General features: G+C 37.7%; 1 protein-coding gene across 25 annotated transcripts in view; it reads left to right on the plus strand.

Annotated features, from left to right (window-relative positions):
- The window catches only part of Dlg2 (discs large MAGUK scaffold protein 2), a 2,050,987-nt gene that overhangs the window by 1,836,469 nt on the left and 193,413 nt on the right, over positions 1-21,105 (plus strand). The window contains exon 1 of one of the 25 annotated variants that reach the window (XM_058577398.1): positions 3,602-4,894. The exons of the other annotated variants lie outside the window; for them this stretch is intronic. The gene's annotated coding sequence lies outside the window, so the exon portion shown is untranslated. Of the gene's footprint in view, positions 1-3,601; positions 4,895-21,105 lie in introns of those variants that run through there. 25 annotated transcript variants of the gene reach the window in all.

Below are 21,105 nucleotides of genomic sequence, written 5' to 3' on the forward strand. Positions count from 1 at the left end.
TCTACATGGCATTCTCCCTGTGTACATATCTGCATCCAAATTACCCTTTGTTGAACCACAGTCATATAGAATCAATATGACTGTGGTTCTATAAAGGGGAAGGAGGGCCCACCCTGCTTTAGTTTGACTCCATCTTACCTGATTATATCAGCAACCATCCTATTTCCAAAAAAAGGTTACATTCTGAGGAAAAAGGAGTAAGGACTTCAACATGTAAATTTTGGGGGGACAATTCATCCCACACTGTCTTCCTTCATGGAATTGTTGTATGGAAGTCAAACGTAGGAGGAGCTGAATACAATGTGAAGTACTTATAAAACACCAGAGCAACGTTCCTGTTGAGATTTTTTTCATTTTTTCAAAGAAAAAATTTTAATTCAGGACTTTATGATGTAGGGACAATAAGAAGTTTATGCAAGGATCTACAACTAAGAAGTAGGGAAGTCAGGACTTTGAACACGTTCCTTTAATAAGTATTAAATTATGTGATTGGCCTTCTTGTGGAGTTATAGATTAAACAGCACAGAAAACATACAAGGCCCGGATCCTTAGAGCAAGTCTAGTAGGAGGGGAGAGGATGGTGCTCTCTACTGGGATGAGGCACTGTCCTCTGAGAAAGAGATCCTGAGACCCACCAAATCCTGACTACTATAAAGGAATAGGTGAAACCAGGGCCACCAAAGCATGTATTGGGTCTGACTCTGGCTGCTATGTGGATAAGGAATCTTAGCAAGATGAAACAAAGAAATTGGTTGGAAGAGGATTGCCCATCTCACGGTGACAGATGGTAGTGGTAAAACGGAGATAACGGTGGAGGTGGAGAGACGATTCATAACATACTTTGAAGACAGTGTTGACAATTTGATGGCAAATAGATCATGGTGTGAAAAGCAAGAGTTGAGAAGGACTCCTAGAGTTTGACCAAGCACAATGAGCTTAATGATGATGCCATTTGTTAAAATAGTCCACACTGGGAGTAGAGCAGATTTAGGGGAGGGAAACCAACAGTTCTGTTTTTGACATTTTAAATATGAAAAGTCCATTAATCAAGTGGTAATGATTAGATGTGGTGTGCTACTGGATGAGAGTCTGGAGCACAGGGCAGAAGATCAGAATGGAAGATCTTCATGCAATGGCCTTTGCTCTTTAAGTGGCATTTGAGCCCGGAAATTGGACAGTATGGCCTTGGGAGTGTGTGAAACTATAGAAGTCTAATGGCCAGGTCTGGGACACTCTGCATTTGAAAGATTGTGATATGGAGAGGAACCCAGCACAGGAGACTTAGAAGGATAGATTAATGAGCTAGAAGGAAACCAAAGGGGGTCTCAGAAACAAAGTAAGAAGAGTGGTTGATTCCTGGAGGTGGTAATTGATTCTGCCAAGTTCTGGGGAGAAGGAGGACTACACGCTGGTCACTGATTTTGTCAGAGAGGATGTTGCTGTCGTTAACCTTCATAAGAGCAATTTTAACGGGAAGGTAAGGGTGAAGCCTGATTGAAGTTAGTTAAGGGATGTGAGGAAGTAAAAATGGTGAGGACACTAATTTTGTTATCTGCTGCCTCAATTTCTTAGAGGCAGTGGATGTAATCATTAAGATAACAGGCTGTGCAATCTTAAACCTTGGTTATTATTCTGTGTCATTTGGTAGCAAGTTACCTTTCTGGAGAGAGCGAGTAAGTAATAGATAATAATGCAGACCACTTCAATAAAAATAAGTACTATCGGGGCTGGGGATGTGACTCAAGCGGTAGTGCACTCGCCTGGTATGCACCAGGCGCTGTGTTCGATCCTCAGCACCACATAAAAAAATAAAATAAAGATGTTGTGTCCACCGAAAACTAAAAAAAAATGTATATATAAAAAATAAGTACTATCATTAATACTATCTTAGTAAAGTATTGGTATAGTCTCAAGGCTCCATGTAATTCATATGTCTGAGAGTAACTGGTGGCACTAAGTGTTAATTATGACTGGAGATGTATAAAGTTGTAATTATTCATGACAGTGGAACAGAGAAATGTTATAACATAAAAGTTATAAAGGCTCATCTATATTAGTGTTTCACAGGGTGTGCCATAATGGTGGAAATAGCCAGGTGGCAGAGGAAATTGGACAGGAAAGAAATGGCTTCTGGGGATTTTGGGAGAGGGGAATGAGAATGAATGATAGTCAAAGGAACTGGAAATCATAGAAAGATGTAGAACGATCAAGCTGCTTCAGATTATAGGTGGATGACCCACATGTGGATGTACAGGAAGTAACCACTGATCCTGTAATCATAGTTGTCTTCTGCTCTTAGTCACACATGGTGTTTACACCCAGCATTTCTTACCAGTTTGGAACCCTTACCCCCAATTATGTTGCTTACCTCTGTTCCTACAGTGACTGGTATTACGTATTATGGTCATTGAAAGAGGGAGCATCTTATCCATGCATATTTTAGATGCCCTTCTAAGATGCTTAGAGGAAAATATAAACAAGAAGAGAGTAGTCTGTGAGCAAATTAAGCTGGCTACAGACCCATTCTCTGGAAACAGAGCTAAGAAAATATCATATGTATAAACCTTACTCTCCTATAAATTTCCAGCATCACCTGTTTCACTGAAGTCACTGCTGATGGCTCTCAAGCAATGCTGATTACATATTTTGAAGTTTCTTACTGGATAAGCTGATTGGGATGCCACAGGTTGCCAGATACTAGGTTTTACTGACTCAGGGAGGAGTTGGCAGTGGAACTGTTGAGACAGAAAAATACCTGTCTCTCTGCCTGGCACACCCTGGCTTAGTGGTAGGAAGTACCTAGTTCTTCACAAAAGTTCATTGTTTTTAATGGGTTTTGTAGTGGGTATATGAGACCAAAAACCAGGTGAATACGCTTTCCTAGACTGGTGAGTTCATTTGATTACCATGAAAATAAAGTACAGAAAACCTTGTAGTAGAACATGTAGCCCCAAGCAGAGTCCCTGGGGCCTTCTATTCTGTGGCAGAAAGTCCACATGTTCCTGGAGATGTTCTGCAGCCTGGTGATAGACCTCTCTAATTTCTTTTACTCTGCACAGCAGCTTAAAAAAACTCCTTGGTAAAGTACAGTTGACACTTTTAAAGGCAGTTCAGGGAGACGGTGGGGCAAAAATTAATTTTCCCAGAGGAAGTATGGTACCAATATATATACACATATGGACTAGGCAGGAGAGTTCCTTTCTTATTCTGTGTATGTGTCACTGTGGATTGAATCCAGGGCTTTATGTACGCGAGGCATGTGTTCTACCAATGATATAGTACCAGCTCTTTTTTCAAATTTTATTTTGAGACCGTTTTTGGCTAAGTTGCCCAGGTTGACCCTCAAACTTCTGCCTCAGTCTCCTGAGTAGCTGATTTTACAGGGATACGCTACCATGCCTGGCTCTACTTAATCTTTTGGGATAGGTATTAATGTACCTATTTTATAGATAAAACAACCATTTTATGGTAAATTACTGGTAAAGACAAGGTTTTAAAACAATTGTTTAATTCTAAAACTTATGATCTTTCTATCATTTCTACCAATGGCCATAATAAATTAATCTGCTCTCATTGCCCATCTGCCTTGAACAGCTCAATGTAAAGAAGAATATGAGATAAAATAATATATTTAAGAATGCTTCTTTGAACCTACATTGCCTGGGGTTGATTTCTGCTCTGCTATTGTGTGATCCTGTGTGGACTAGTTAATCTCACTGAATCTGTTTTTTCATCTGAAATATGTTCTTCATGATAGAACCTATTTCACAGGGGTGTTTTAAAGATTAAATGAGTCAATACATGCTAAGCACTTGGAACATTAGCTGGCACATAAGAAGCACTCAGTAGATACTAGCTATTATTACCCAAAACCTATTTTCCAGTGTTGATATTTGATGAACCTATAAAGGTTATAGTGACCTTTTTAGAGAGGAAACAAAAGCTCAGGAACTGCTCCTCTGTGAAGCTTACTTGTTAATGATTTTTGGTCAACAATATTGTTTCTCATTTTCAAATCTTCCTGTTTTCAGGCTTCTGTGCTCTGGAGGCAGCATGGTAGGATAGAAAGATGCTGTACTTGATATCAGAAGCCCTAGGTTAGGTTCAAGCTCAAATCAAACTTGGCAATTATGTGACTGGGCAAATCATTTACCTTCTTGTCATGGGTTCCTTGTTGGCGTGGTGAGCAGGTTCAACTCCCTAATCTCCAGGGATGCTGCATTCCCCAAGTTCAGTGAACACCCAACAAGTCACTTAGCTCTCTGAGCTCCAGTGCTCACTGGTACTATTGCATTCCTTATACCTTTTCTAGTCACTGAGTACTTGGTGAGAGTGAGAGTAGATGGTGTGCTATGACAGGCTATGCAAATACAGGGACTGTTCCTTACAGAACTATTATGAGAATTAACCCTGAGTGATCCTCGCTCTGTGTCTGTTGATGCAGCAGCTTAACTCTACATTCTGCCTTTTTTGCCTACTCCCCACTGGGTTGGGTGGATCCACCTTAACAAGGTATGGGGGAATACAAGTGGAGGATGAGGGTGCAGCACTGATGGTGGGAAAGCATCTTATTGGTTAATACTGGTACATCCCAAACACCAGTTACTGTCACTGCTTCTAAGGCTGATATATTTATCAGGATGAGTTACAAGGAAATATATGTATCCAGCGAGGGAGGATGCTGCATGGTCACCCCTGTGATGTAAAATATGAGAGCCTAGGAGGGGCTGTTTTATAATTCATCAGGTTCCGCTAGTGAGTTCTGTCAGAGTCTTAGTTATAAAGGCAAGTGTGAACCGGACGGCAGACGGGAGAACCTGGCACAAGGAGACCGACAAGCTGCCTTTGGTGCCTCCTGCCTCCTCCCTGCTTTGTTCCAATAATTTTGTGCTTGGTAAGTTCCCTGGCTTTGCAGCTAATCGTTGTTGTTGAATAAGCTTGGCAAATGTGTCTGTAGTTTGGAATATGCACTTGCTGTCAGAAGTGTGTGTGAGTGTTTGGGCATCTGACAAATTCCACAGTATCCCTTTAATGAGCAAAATAGCTTAAAAGATGAAACAAAACCCGACAAATCAATTATTCACCTTGATCCTTGGATGGCTGCTTTCTTTGGTTGCTAAAGTTTCTCAGGTTTCATTCTGTCAGTTTCATTCGTTGAGTGAGCTTTGAAAAGAACAAGTCTCTTTGTCACGAAATTGTTTTCCTTAGCTGCCAAAACGAGGTATGTACAGGGTGGTTTATCCATCCCCACCCCCCTGAGCTAACTCTCCCCAGTGATCGGTAAATCTTAAAAGGGACTGTTTGCCTGGTAACCAGCTCCAGCCGAGCTGAACCTGTGCAAGGCAAGATTCAAATTGCAATCTTTTGTGTGAACAGAACTGAGGGTCTGTGAATAATTGGCATTGTGGAGATTATTGTAAAACTCAGTATGGTGGTAGTTTCTGCGTTTTGCTAGGGTGGGATCAGAATCTGATGAGATTTGTATTTGGCATGCCTGTTGATGATGTGGGAGCCGGAGGTGGGGGGGGGGGGGGAAGAAAAGACCGGATAGTTATGGAAAGAGCTGTACAGTGCACTAGCAGGACAGACAAATGCAGAAAGCATGACTTGTATTTGTGTAACTTCCAGCTGTTTTCTCTACTTTTATATTCCCATTAACAATTACCTGAGCTGCAATTTGGTTCTCTGAGTGCATTTGGGTTCTTGCTCCACGTCCTGCCTCCATGCAGGACAAGAGCTAACTCCTGGTCAGCTAGCTGTAGGAAGTCATTTCCTTGTCAGAAGAGAAGCAAAAGCTGTATGTAGCTTTCCGGATTCCTTTTTGCTGTCTTGTTTTGCCTCTGTCCAAATCTCTAAGGGAAACCAACAGCTTGACGTACTTTTTTTTTTTCCTCCTATAGCATATTTAACTGTAGTGTCATATGGCATATTATATATGGAGAGGAATAGCAAAGGCATTTTTCCAAATGTTTCACGAATGTCTGGCTTGTTGACATTTGCTTTATTTCACTGACAAGGAGCTACTGTCTTCCGAACCCGTTTATCTATCCTAAGTGTTTACCTGGTATACTAGCATACTTTGTCTTTAGATGTAGAATCTGTAGGTCTGACAAGAACATTCTCTTTATCCTCAAAGCAATTTTTTCTAGCTTATCTTTGAAAAAAGAGTGTGCATTTTTCCCCACTGGGGACTTAGCTTCCTTGCTTATTCTTCACTTTTTCTAATAAATATTTTGATTTTTTGCATACTATCACACTTCCAACAAAGTTATTTCTCCTTTCCTAGTGTGCTTTCTGATTGCACTGAAAACTTGGCAGATTTGGAATATGGAATATATTTTTTCCAAGAACACGTTTTTCACCCATACTTTTTTCTTCCATAAATAGCTTTTCCATATTTTCCATTTCTCTGAATAAATTCTGCTTAAAGAACAGAGGAGTGATGTATTGTGGTTGGCACTTAGGGGTGTGTAACCTGAGACTAGGTTTCTAATCTATAAGCGGGTACCCCACAAGGGGTCTGTAAAATGTCTCATGTTCAGCTCAAGCCTCTGGGCTACAGCAATAATGGTAAGGTAGGAAATTCAGCAGATCATTACAGATATAAATGAACATCTGCATTTGATGGTCCAGCCAATACCTGACATGTTGTAAAGCTCAGGACACACAGCTGAAGGTTCCTGAAAGTGTTAGTCTATTTTAATGCCAAGAACAATACAGTTATAAAGTACCTTTGAGATGTATTGTACATTGAATTTTAGTGTATCACATTTTTAAAAACCACATGCCAGAGTCCAGAGTTTTATTTTGCAGCAGTATCTGGGTTTTGATTCAGTGTTGTTTCACCAAGCAGTAAGCCAATGTACCAATCTCAGTAAACTGAGTTTCTTCTCATTTGGAGGTAGTTTTTCCATCTTCTCCACACACCAAAGATGATTCTATTTATAGCAACAAAAGAAAACTTGGCATGAGTTAGTCCCAATTAAATTTACAGCAAAACAAATACAAACTGTGACAAAAACCTTCAGAAAGGGAGCACACAGACAAAACCATGTGTCTCAAAAGAAGATTAAAAGTCAAAGAGGCAAAGGTTGATTTTTGCCTTTGTGACATACAATTTTCTTGGAGAAGTTGGGGAGGGTGGCAAAGCGAAACAGTTTAAAGGAATTGCCCCAAGACCTGATTCTAGCAGGGTTAAAACAGAATGAACATTGTGTCCCCCACCAAGAATTATCATCTGAACCTCACAGTTCTTATCTGTAAAATGTAAGACGGGAAAGTTGGGAGGATTAAATCAAGTAGATGATGGATATAAAGCAAAAGATACACTGTGGGGCACAAAGGACAGCCAATTAAAACTAGTTGTTTTTATAAATTGAATTTTATAGAATACATTAATTCATTCTGATACATGCTATTTTTGAAAGAAATATGATGTGGTAAACAGAAAGGTTTGCAAGATATACTTCAGACAGCTAGGTAGTCTGTTTTTGTTTTTTCTTTGGAAACCTTGTAAAGAAAAGTTTTTACATTTCATCTCACTTTTTATAAATTCCAAGATGGTACCCCAAGTCCTTACATAATTATCCAAAGAATAAATTTTCTTTTAAATAGGGAGTGTGGAAATAAACTGATGCCAGATAATATATCACAACTTTCTAAACTATTTGCCAAATAATAATTAGGCCATGATACCAATCCTGACATTACATTAAAATGCCTGATTTTAACAGCAAATATAATTTACTGTGCTGGATATTTTATGTGCATTTTCTCTTTTACTAATCATCAAAACGGTACCTTGTAAAGCCTACTTTGCTTCCCATTATAAAATGAGAAAACAAGATTAAAGTTCATTTAAACTGGGCACGCCTATAATCCTAGCAGTTTAGGAGGCTGAGGCAGGAGGATCCCAAGATCAAAGCCAGCCTCATCAAAAGCGGGGTGCTAAGCAACTCAGTGAGAACCCTGTCTCTAAATGAAATACAAAATAGAGCTGAGGATGTGGCTCAGTGGTCGAGTGCCCCTAAATTCAATCCCGGATACAAAAAAAAAAAAAAAAAGTTCATTTAAATACTGCTAAATGGATCAATTCAAACTGGCATATGACAGTGCTAAAATTTACACACATATCTTTCTGTAGCCCAGTATCTACACTGCAGTCACCTTGAAAGAATGAATTATCCAATAGCATTTGCTAAACTTTTCATGACTTCCCTTTGGGATCTTGGGTCTATAGTAGTTTTGATTCCTCTCCTTACATATTTAATTCCTGTCAGAGTTTAAGAAGGAGCATAAAAAATAAATGAACTTGGGAATTTCCTTTGCTCTCTTTCAGTCTATGCCAATTAATATCACATTTCCCTAAACCATCTTTCCTATTCTTACTCAAATATAAACTTAGGTAAAAAAAAATATGTATAAAAAATTTTAAAAGGTCACAAATTTATTAAATCCAAGGAAGGATCTGAAAGTTACCCTGAATTAGTACCTCTGTTTGACCTGGGAAGACTTTTCCTGGTTTTAGAGGAGTCTATGGGCCAAGAGGATAGGACCATTTGACTTTTGTTCTCTTTCCTTTCTAGAGCACATTCAGAGTAAATAGGACCCCAGAATTTCTTCCAAAGATGTTCCTAAAGGAGAGTTGTGAGGGGAAACCAACAAGAGACTGCTATTTGAGGGTGGGGAGAGAGGTTTGAGATTGGGTTGTTGATCACAGCTGTGACTGGTAAACTGGGGTGTCAGACATCTTCATGGGAGTCCTTTCATGCAACAGGAAGGAACTGTGAAAGAGAAGGACTAGCCCAGGACAGAAGGGAAGGCTTCCATTTGTGTCCTTGTCCTAAGTCCTTAAAATGTTAGGCACAGCCCTACCTTGAGTTGCAAAATATTTACTTATATTTCAAAGCATTAGGACTAAAATTTCAGTGAACTAATTTTGTGGAGCTTCTGTTTGTCCTTTTTGCCCCCATTAAACCAAAAGAAACCACTTAAACAAGATAGTGGTCCAAAAGTTACAAAGATTTCAGACTAAAAGCTTTTAAAACACTGTCTTGGAGTCAACAGCAGCTTGATTCATCAAGGGTAGACACTGGGTTTTCTTTCAGTTCAGAAGGATAGACTTTGGAAGGCAATTGTAGGATCAGCTAGATTAAAACTTTCTGCCACTTGTCTTTTATGCCATTTGAAAACAGAGTGGCTCAGAGGGACCATTGGTAATTTCAAGTGTCCTTTTCTTATCTCCAGTTTTAAACTGTAATTCTAACCTTCAGGACTGGGAACTAATAAAGGCAGACCGAAGGATCTAAAGGGAACCCTGCCCTACAAGCTGCATGAAAAGCAGAGATGGAATCCATGACTTTATGTGCCTTATGCTACTACTGTAGCTCCCTCTCCTATCTTTTATCCCCAGTAAGTCCTTTTTCTCTCATATTATTTTGGAAATTAAGGCTCACCTAAGAAAAGCTAACAGCCAGGAGTTCCAGGTAGCAGACCTCTGTAATTATTAAAACCATGAGGTTTTGGTTTTGTGTTTTAGTACAAAAAGAATCATTAGACAATCAACACGAGTGGTTTTTGTTTTGTGTTTTGTCTCTGTTACTCTTATTTTCACAAAGCAATTTTCTAGGTGGAAAGGCAGACTGTATCTTGGGAAGTAGCCCCCCTACCAAACCTTGCAACCTTGTTTCCCTTACCTATAAAGCAGAGATAGTAATTCACAGCTCTCAAGACTGTGGAAAAGATGTAAGTGTGATAACTTATCTCCCAGTCTTTGCTATTCTCTCATTCATGTCAAAGCATCAGGCACAGTAAATATTTAGTACATAATGTACCTACATTAACTGTTCATTCAGTGTGAAAATATAGCTGCTAAAAGGATGCCTCTGTGAAGAGTAAGGTGGGTGCTACATTTATTTTTGCTTAGAAGAGATGGTAAGAAGGATGGTACAAGGAGATTGAAGAGAAAAAAGAAACACAAAACAATAATAACAATTATTATTATCATCATCATCATCATCATCATCATCACTGGGGATTGAACCCAGGGGCCTTTTACCACTGAATTATATCCCCAACTATTTTTATTTTTTATTTTGAGACAGGATCTCACTAAATTGCCAAGGCTGGCTTCAAACTTTTGATTCTCCTGCCTCAGCCTCCCTCCTGAGTCTCTGGTATTACAAGTATGTGGCACCGTACCCAGCTATAAAACTCATTATTTAACCTCTGCATTGAAAATTCTTTAAACAATGTAGGCCTTGAGTGGTAGTATTTCCATTTATCTTTACTTTCTTCTTTATGCTTTATTGTCATTTAGGCTTTTGTAATGAACATAAATTATTTATGTAATTAGGAGGAAAAAGGAGAGAAAATTAGGGAATTAGAGTAGGAAATCACTAATGTCTATGTTGTAGACATCTAAATCTTCAAAGAAAGTCAAGTCAAATATTTAAAAAACATTCAAAATACTTGGGGAAGAGGTGTGTTCTGGTCTGAATAATCCAGATTAGCTTGCTTTATTTAGTTTTTTGTTTGTTTGTTTATTTTAACTGTTTACTTATTAAGCATGGACTAAGTGCCAGGTGCTCTGCTAGGTGTGTTAGCAAAGGTGAACTCACAGAGTTTATGATCCAAGAGAAATAGATTAGTGAGCCCATAATTCCAAGTATGATTCCTGCTCTGCCAAAAGGAGAGATAAGGTTGTTTTCTGTTGCAAGTAACAGAAACTATGGCTCAAACAAAATAGTTCAATAAAGAAAATACATTGATGAATATAACTTAAAAGTACAGAAGTAAAACCACCTTCAAGAGGACTGATTGGGAGGCTGAAAGTGAAGTGCTAAGCAACTCAGTGAGACCCTGTTTCTAACTAAAATACAAAATAGGGCTGGGTATATGGCTCAGTGGTCAAATGGCCCCGAGTTCAATCCCCAGTATCCCCACCACTACTACTACTAAAAATAAATAAATAAATAAATAAATAAATAAGACTGATACAGTGGTTCATAATGTTGCCAAAGAATACATTTCCTTGGTCTTGCCATACTGCCCACCTTGGTGTTAGCTCCAACCCAAGACTGGTCTATGGTCCTGGGATGATGTCAGTGACTCCCAGGGAACTTTTTTATAGTCCTATCCAGTTTGAAAGAGATGCTGGAAATGGTTCCTAGGATTAATTTTGAATGGAATGGCTTATATCTGCCATGAACACCAGACCAAATCACTAGTCTCATTCTGAAACTTAGACAAGAGAAAGATAGCTTCCCTGGGGCCTTACAAGTCCCTAAGCAAAATCTGGCAGCTGTTGCTGTTAGGAAGAGATGGAGATGGCAATGAATGCTGGCAAAGCACCCAGCAGCCATCTATAGCTTATGGAATGTACAATACATAATGAACCAATGCCCCCTGGAGTTAGTACCAGCATATGATGGTACATGTGCTTAAATTGACTTCCAGGATGAGTAGGGACTTTTCAGGGAGTCAGATGAGGAGAAGGCTTTAAGGCAGAGAAAAAAGTCCTGCATTCACAAAAGCAAACCAAGTACTTGTTCAACTCTCTGCTTATCTTTACATTTACACTCTTGCAAGAGTCCAGCCAGAAGCCATCTGCCCAGTAGAAAACCTAAGATATCACTCTCACCAAAACCTGCTGTTGGATGATGGCCATTGGATTTTAAGTTAAACTAGTCAAATGCTCTCACTCCATACAATGTAAACATAAGTTTCGATTCAATTTGGTGTGAGCCTTAAAATTTATATCCCCAGAGTTTAGAATTATAGTACTTTAGAGCCAAACCATATCATCATCATCATCATCATCATCATCATCATCATCTATTTTGCTTCTGATGAAAGTGCTCTAAGAATGTTAATTACTCACCCAAAGCCTGAAATTTATTTGGATTGTTGGTGTCATAACATTCATGATGTTAAAAAAATGTTACAAGACAAGTGGGAATGCTTTTGAATAGATGTGTTTGCTAGTTGTATAGCGTATGTGACATTTGGAATGAGATAGAGTAAAATATTTTTAAACCAAATATCAGTGCTCCAAAGGAAAATTAGACTTAATTTTGGTTTCTGTGGGATTCATAGTTTATATAATTTATAAGTTTTTTAGCTTTGGGTAATACTCACCTTTTTTTTCTACTGAGTAAATAATACTCAATAAGATTGATAAGATTATCCTGAATGGGCTTGATAACAGTTTTCCACTAAAATTCTTGATTTCAAATTCAATTAGCTACATTTTGAATTGTTTTTCCAGTTTCACAGCGCAGAAGAGATAAGACTATTTACTATTTCTATAGAAAGAGTGTTCATGCTGTTTATGATTTTTGGTTTCCAATTGAAATGATAAAACATTCTTTTTTAAGTCATGAAGCTTGTCTCAGTGCTGTCAATCCACCCACCTGATTGTATGCTCTTAAATACTAACAGGTCTGTTTAGCTGCTTTTCAATGAACATTTGATAATGACAGTAGACAAAATTGAAGAATATATCCTCTTGCTATTTGCTTCTGGTGCAGTAAATCTGTTCAGAAAGCCTGCAGCCAGGCACAGGTAAGTGGTGCCAGTCTAGCTGTATCAGGAGACTTAAGAAACATAAGACATTCAGAGACCGTGTAGAAAATGATTCCCAGGGCACTGGCTTCTTCCTCTAGATATTAGCTTTTCAGTGCAGAGACAGGAGCAACTAAAAATAGTGGAACTGTGATAGAAAATGTTCATTTAAAAGCACATATGTCATCCAAGCACTGAAAGGTGCCATTATCCTATGGAATTGCTTCACTTTCCCGTAGTACAAACCAGATAAAATCTTTGTCTTGTTTTAAGGTTTCTTGTACAGTAAAGAAAGCCAGAGAAACTGCTTCTTGGCTTAATTTCTCACCTCCCTGGTAAATGTTTTGAGTTCTTACAAACAGAAGAGGCTAAAAAGATATCAAAAAGACCAGTACTGGGCTGAGGATGTGACTCACTGTACAGTGTGTGCCTAGCATACATGAGGTCCTGGGTTTGATCTCTAGCACCATAAGAAAGAAGGGGGGAAAAAAGACCAGTACTGATATTCCAGATGGATATAATACTCCTGGTTCTTATTCTCTTCCCTTCCCCTTTCTTTTTCCTTTTGAAACTGGGAATGGAGTGCTCTAACACTGAGCTACATACTCAGTCCTTTTTATTTTTTAATTTGAAATAGGGTCTGGCTTTGTTGCCCAAGCCTGCCTCCAATTTGATATCCTTCTCCCTCAGTCTCCCAAGATGTAGGGATTACAGGGGTGCACTACTTCACCTAACTCTGGTTCTTAAAATAGTGAAATACTTAACATTTTCCTTGATAAATAGCTCCTACTTTGGGCCGTTTGGGTGCCCTTCTCCCAGCTGCTTCAGACTGACCTCCCTCAATCTCTTCCTCAGGGCTTGCACACTTCTCCATGATTGATTGACTTAAGTGTTAATGTCCGGCACAGCTAGTTGTTAAATATGCTGACATCACTTCTGTATATGACCTGTCTTATTTTTTAAGAATTTGTGGCTACAATTGTGGAGAATAACATTCAGACATGGAAACAATATGTAATTAGATATTAAGATGATGACGGCAACCCTGTATGATTTTTACAAGGATGACAGAAGAGATTTTATTAGAGAATGTCTGGAAGGATTGGTGAAGGGCAATGGCAAAATGTACAATTTTTAAAAATTCATTTATTTAATAAATAATAATCAAACCTCCCTTTTTACTTCTATTACATTCAAAGCACTTTACACATATTATTTCATTTGCTTCTCACAACAGCACTATAAATGGATAGAGGACAAAATGAGTCTTGGTCAAGGCTAGAAAGTGTCAGTTCAGCCCACGCATTACTCACTGTTCCTCACTATGTACAAGGCACTGTATTAGATGCTGGCATGGTGAAGATAAAGATGCAGTTTTCTACTTCTGTTGACCAATAGCAAACCCAAGGAAATACTGAAAGCCCTTTGAACAAAAGAGTATTGGTGGGCCTTCCACAACCAAGAACATCATTTAAAAATATAACTAGATAACACATTTTTAATATTGCTTGCATCGGTTGCCTCAATAGAATTATAAATGTGATATAAGGTACTAACTGAATTCATTATGATTATTTAATCTTCCAACATTAGTGTTCTCATGACCTTTGCATATCATAGGATGTTTGAAAAAGCAATTGAACACATGGTGTATGAATGGTGTTGCTTTCCATGTTTAAATAGAAGCTGAAAGAGCAGGACTATTTGTTAATAGTTCTTTGGCAAATATGACTTTCTCTAGTTCTCCTTTCCAACTTGTGCCTTACACAAAAATGAGTATGCATTTTCCGTGAGTAAAAAATTATAGAGAAAATGTCCGTTTATAGACCAGAATATGGGAATCACCTCATTTCCTCCTAAAAATAACTTACAATGAGTTTTTTAAAAGTGGGGATTTGATTTCATTCATCCTTGTATGCCCAGCATCTTCCATGGTGTCTCAACATAGAGTACACACAAAAAGCTTGTCAATAGACACCAGTTGGCACGTCCTTAAGGGGAGGTTAGAGATAATGTGAGACTGAAAAATTGGGGAATAATTTCTGGAACTGAGCCTTGAAGACTGTGCAGCAAATTACCAGCTATACAAAGAAGGGCATTGTATAAAGGTAATATATACTGAGCAATGTTTCTAAAATAAGAATGTTCACAGACTCAGTATGTTTCAGGAGACCAAGGAAGACCTCAATTCAATGCCTTTGCAGAATTGTTTACTCCTGACATTCTTTCACAATATTTCTTTCCCTAATCAACTCCCACCCGCTCACCCGCATCCTTTAAAACTCAGCTTTCTTCAATAAATAAATGGCAAAGAAAAAAGACATAGGGGAGAAATTTAAAAGACAAATCAGCTAAAAGTAAACAATGATCCTGATTTTTTTCTCTGTTCAAACAAACTGTAGAAAACAATTCATGACACAACTGGAGATTTGAATACTACACAATATTTAAGGATAAGTTATTGGTAATATTTTAGAAGTGATAATGATATTATAGTTTAAAAAATTATTTTTTAAAAAAATATACACTGATGTATTCATGGATAAAATTGTATGCCTCCCAATAATACAAGAGAGAGAAGGTGAGTAGGCTATAAATAGGAAAAGTAAGTATACAAGCATTGTTTTTTTATGGATTGATTACTTTCCTAGAAGACATTCCTGCTCCCTTCCTCCCCACCAGGTGGGCTCATCTTAGATCTCAAATGCTCTGGGCATGATTCTAAAACTGTGTTTTTCTAATTCTATTATTATTACTTGGCTGATGTAGGTCCCATCACCAGAGGGAGCTCACTAGTAAGGACAGAAATTTTTCTTTGTCCTCCAGTTGACTGGTTCATAGGAGAGGCTCAGTAATATTAGAAGGATGAAAAGATAAATGAATGGATACAGACTCCGAAGGTTTAATTTAAGGTATCTAATTTGTAGTGGCAGAAAGCTGTAAAATCTTTCTTGATACCTCTTAAGAGTCATGGGTGACACATTTAAAAAAATCAGGCTGATAGGATAAAAGTATAACAAAATTATTTAATCAAGTGTTTTGTGACATGGAAGCCTTCAGAAAAGAAGGCTCGAATACTCAGGAAAAAACATATTTTTAGGCTTATGTTTAATGATAAGTGGACTGTCATGTAGAAATGTAATTGGAGAAAAAGGTCTGATCTAATGGTAATATACTGAAGGCAGGAAACCCAGCAAGGTCTATCTTTCAGATTCTTCTTGTGTAGCATGCCTTCCTCCTAGGTATGGAGCAGAACCCCATCGGAATAAGTCTTCAAGGAAGAAGGGAGAGAGTAACTTTTCAAAGTTGTATGACTTTCTTTGGGGTAAAGAAGTTCTGGTTTTTGTGACCCACTTTGGGGAAGGCGTATCCTGGTTTCCATGACTAGTTAAAGGGAAAAGTAGCTGTGAGAGATAGGAAGGAGAAAAGGGAAGGGTCAGAGTATTGTCAGACCTGCAGTTTCAAGATCCTCAGCAGGCACAACTGCCATACTTTAGAACATTATTTTCTGAGCCCCAATAGAGTTCAAGCAGTGGGTTCCCTTTTTTATTTCACCTAATTTTCAAGAAACAAGTCTTTATATTATCTGTACAAACCAGCATTTGCTTACAACTGAAAGCCCCAAGTGCAGTTGCTCATTGAACCTGGATGATTCACATGCTTTCATCTCATAGTCTTTTCATCTCATAGCCACGGAGAGGCTGTGTTTTTAATTAGGATAAGATAGCATTGTTTGAAATCCTACTTAGTTGTCATACAGATAAGGAAACTATAAAGAAAAAGATTTTGCTTGATTTAAAAAATGTTATGTTAGATTATGTTTATCTCAATGGACTATTTAAATGTAAATTTACAAAAAAAAATTAAGGGGCCTTATGAGCTTCCTTGTTATGGTGTTAGGAACATTCTTTGGGTCCATTTCAGGTGTTTATTTTGTATCAATAGAAATTACACTATGACATTCAAAGACTAGAGGAAGCTTTGCCAGGTGACTTAGTCAGGACTAAGCACTGACCTGCATACAGTAGGCATTTGCTTTTGATCCAAACTTTGCTGACACAACCAAGATGAAAAAAAAAAAGTCTATCTCATTTTTCTTGTTTAAAAAAATATTTTAATCAAATCACTACATGGTAGTATGCTATTATTGGAAATAATAATTTAATTATATTCCCAAATCATTTGTCAAATAAACTTTAGGCATACACGTGTCTACAGTATAGGAAAAAAAATCCATCGTCCCTCAGAGTTCTTAGTTACCCACTCAGGAATAATTTATTTTTTAAAGAGAGAGAGAATTTTAATATTTATTTTTTAGTTTTCGGCGAACACAGCATCTTTATTTGTATGTGGTGCTGAGGATCAAACCCTGGCCAGGCGAGCGCGCTAGCGCTTGAGCCACATCCCCAGCTCCATCAGGAATAATTTAATGAGATGAATTCGTAAAAACATACATGACATCCCTTAGAGAACCTGTTTCACAGAAAACAGGAATTTGCTGGGGTTTTTAAAATGGAATTTTTTTTTTCATCTGTGACAACACATTTTCTTACATCTTAGAATTTCATGAATATGTGCATGTGATCAAGCCCAAAGGGATTTGTTTCCTTCTGTGGTGTGGATATAATTCCTGACATTGAATTGCAAATAAGGATATCAAGACCTACCATGGTACCCAACAGGCAGAGTCTCCACAAACAGAGCTGTCAGTCCTGAGTATGGTTTGCATTTCTGTGTGGCCATAATCTAGCCTAGGGCCTGGAAATTGAAGTGTTCAGTGAATGTTTACTGACCTTCCAACCTGCTTTGCCCATTTCCCATGAGCCTCATCACCAACCACCCCCAGCATTCACTTTATTTGTGACAGGTGGCACAAGGCCTGAACTGATAAAAGCATAATAGCTGGAAGGCAGTGTGAAGTTTGAAAAGACTATTATGCAGAAGTCAACTGGTCTCCTGCTTGCCCCTCATCTTCACTGGAATTCACTGAGATGTTTTCTATGCCTGATTTCATCTAAGTAAGTTGCTTGGGTTAGGAAGATGGGATGCTACACCTGCCAATGTGTGTGCATTACTGTCTGGAGAGTGGATAGAACAAAGAATCCAACGATCAGCTCTGAGGTTATTATCTTGGTCATTTAGACAGAGTTCTTGCCACCATCTGGGTCAAGATTTGGTTTTGAATTGTTTTTTCTCTGTTAAAATCATACCTCTTCCTTTGGTTTACCCCAATGAATAGCTTCATAATTGCAAGCATTCATTCTTTTATTCATTTGTTATTCAAAAACTCCTTATTTAGCACCCACTTTGTATTTAGCACTATTTTGGGTGCTAGAAAATATGTAATAACTTTTTGATTTGAGTATTTTTTTTTCTTCACTTTCAAGGTTGGAAAGGTTTTTTTGTTTGTTTGTTTGTTTTAGAAAGTGGATATATCTGTGGGGATTTCCAAATGGTGTTAAAATAAATAAAGGAGCCAACCATAAAAACACTTAAGCTAGAAAACCACAAGCCATTATGTAAAGGGAATGAATCATACTGTCTTTAATTAAGTGGGTCCAAGTTTAAAAGGTCAAGGGCTCATCCAGTTTATAAATAGGTTACATTCTTTTGCAAGTCTTAATTGCATATTACATATCTATAATATATACATACATTTGGCCTACTAGTATACATGTATGCAGAAATACACATACCTATATGTATATGTATGGAATCCAAGGGACAAAGGAACATAAAATGATTATGAATGTTTATAGATTTTTGAGCTGAAACATTATCAGCATCAGTTGGTTTTCATATATGGCCTTTTGAATTAAAAAACTACTACCAGAGGCAAGAATATTATTTTATAGAAAATTAAACAGTAATGAGTTATTTGAATGACTTTGAGTAAAAAGAGGGTGACCTATGAGGGAAAGGGCCTTGTCTTTTTGCCTACCTCTGTCTTCCTAGAACCTAGAACTTGACCGGCATACAGTACGCATTTGGTGAATAAACAGGTCAATTAATGCAAGCTCAGGATTCTAATGGTTTGCTTTGATGGGCCAGAAAAATTTTTGACCAATTGAATAAGAAATCTTTGTTACCTGGAGATTCCATTAAAATCAACAAACATGCACAACCTTCTAATTTCTGCCAGGGCCTAGGGATTTGTTGCTGAGTGACACCTGGTCCCTGAGCTTTAAAAGCTCACAGCCTAACAGAAAGACAAGTGTATATATACAGTTTTACTTCTATTTCATTGTAATTTAAATTACAATAACAGGGTATGAGCACAATTATATTAGCATTTAAGAAAAAAAGTATAGGGCTGGGGATGTGGCTCAAGTGGTAGCGCGCTCGCCTGGCATGCGTGCTCACCTGGCATGCGTGCGGCCCAGGTTCGATCCTCAGCACCACATACAAAGATGTTGTGTCTGCGGAAAACTAAATAATAAATATTAAGAATTCTCTCTCTCTTTCTCTCTCTCTCTCTCTTTAAAAAAAATATTTAAAAAAAAAAAGAAAAAAAGTATAGTGGTAACCCAGAGAAAGGAATACTTACCTCTATTTAGTTGGTAGGGAAAACTCTGAATGTCTCCGTAATAATTTAAAGAACCAAGATATCCCAGGTACAATGAGCAGCCTATATAAAAAAGTATGAAGAAATGAAACAGGTATATTCTGGCACTCATAATAGTTTTTTGTTCTTATTTTTTTTAATGTGTTGTCAGCATGGAGAAGAATGGTGGGATGGAAGAGAAGAATCAAAAATGGATTTTCTATCCCCACATTTTTGCAAATATGCAGTTGAGTGTTTCTATGCATCAGTCTGAACACCCTCCGTCCAACTACTTTCCACAAAGATCTGACCTGTTTCAGTGCTCTGCACATATGTGATGCCAGACATCACATTGCTATGGCCATCACTATCCATATAAATCTCTTCCATGAACTTCAGCTTGAGCTTCATCAGTTTGTTTGTTTGTTTGTTTGTTTGTTTGTTTTACTTCATTTCCCCAGGAGTTTGTGAAGTGACTTGGAAACAGAGGCCATGTTTTCCTTTGGTTTCTGCACATGCCTAGTAGCAGACCATAGGCCAACTAGAAGGAGGTTAGTTATCCCTGGAGAGAACATAACTAATATCCCCAGCATGAACTCTAAGAGTTCTGAACAAGCTGACTGCATTTTTGGACCAACTGCTGTGTTGAAACTTTTATATTCAAGTAATAAGAAATTGTGAAAATCACATGGAAACACCCCTTTTAAGAAGCATGCTAAGCACTAGGAAACTAAAGTTCAGGATTGTTATAAGTGAAAGCAGAATAGCCTACAAGAGAATCAGAAAATGTTAAAATCAAGCCAGCCCCATGTCTGCACACCAGTGCACACCAGTCTGAATGTCATGTCCTCCGACAGCTATAATAAGTATGGGTAGGACAAGGTTGCATATAGCCTTTATTTTAATGGCAATAATTCCCTTTCAAAGGGCAAATGAATAAGAAATGCACTTAAAAGCTGATTGAATGCACTCAGAAAAGGTGATCTAAGCTTCATTGTGGACAAAAAACCAAAAATTCTTTCTTAAATTTCCTTTATTCATATTTTTCCTCTATTTCATTGTCTTGACTTATGCCTACAAGCACATGTAACTATTGTTATCAAAATGTAAATATGTCAAGGAAATATGAAAGTTTGACTGTACAACCTAGTTTGCCTAGTCAGTTCCATTGTGTGTATGGGACTTGGAAGATTATTGACCAAAGGCAAATAGGACTGAAATGAAAGCATCATGTTAGGGTGTAGTTGGAGAAGAAACAAAGGGAACTTCAGTTGTTTTTAGATGTATTGATATTAAGCCAATGTTGGATGGGAATTGGCATAGAAGACTGAAACCCTAGTTCTGAATTATGCCTTTTCCACTTAACAACAATATGTCTTTGGAAAGTGATGCACCCTCTTTTGGGTATCATTTCTTTTCAGCCCATAGTGGTGTCTTTTGTGTAGTATAGGGATCACTTTATTAAATAGTTACCATTAAGCTGTTTCTAAAGGTAACCACTTGGTGAACAAAAGTAAACATCTCAGATACAGATGAGTTAAAGAAGTCATGAATGTTTAGCATCAAAAGATAAGAACAACAAATATAATAACATTATTCAAATACAAAGAAATCTTTCAAGGATGAGAGATTATAAATTTATTTTATATAACTGCAGAGAATAAAAGTAGGTCTTAGGAGAGAAAATTAAAAGAAAGGGATTTAAGTTCTCTGTAAGAAAATGTTTTAAAAATAGCATCTATATAGCAATAGAAAGGGCTAAAATTATGCTAATGAAAGCAGGAAACATCACTTGTTTTTTGTTTTGTTTTGTTTTGTTTTGTTTTTTTGTAAAAATCATGGACGAGGTAGGTAGTGGGTCAAATTGGGGAAAGGATCCATAAAAAATCCCAATTGGATATGATGATCATTTCTGCACTCATCTCCCAACTCCCATGCACCCCCATATGTGTGTCACTTCCTTGTTTTTTTGTCACCTTAAATCTCAACAGGGGACA

Source organism: Marmota monax, unplaced genomic scaffold (assembly GCF_021218885.2).
Source record: "Marmota monax isolate L192 unplaced genomic scaffold, Marmota_monax_Labrador192_F-V1.1 WCK01_AAM20220418_F8-fsc00096, whole genome shotgun sequence".
In the NCBI taxonomy this organism is placed as follows: Eukaryota; Metazoa; Chordata; class Mammalia; order Rodentia; family Sciuridae; genus Marmota; species Marmota monax.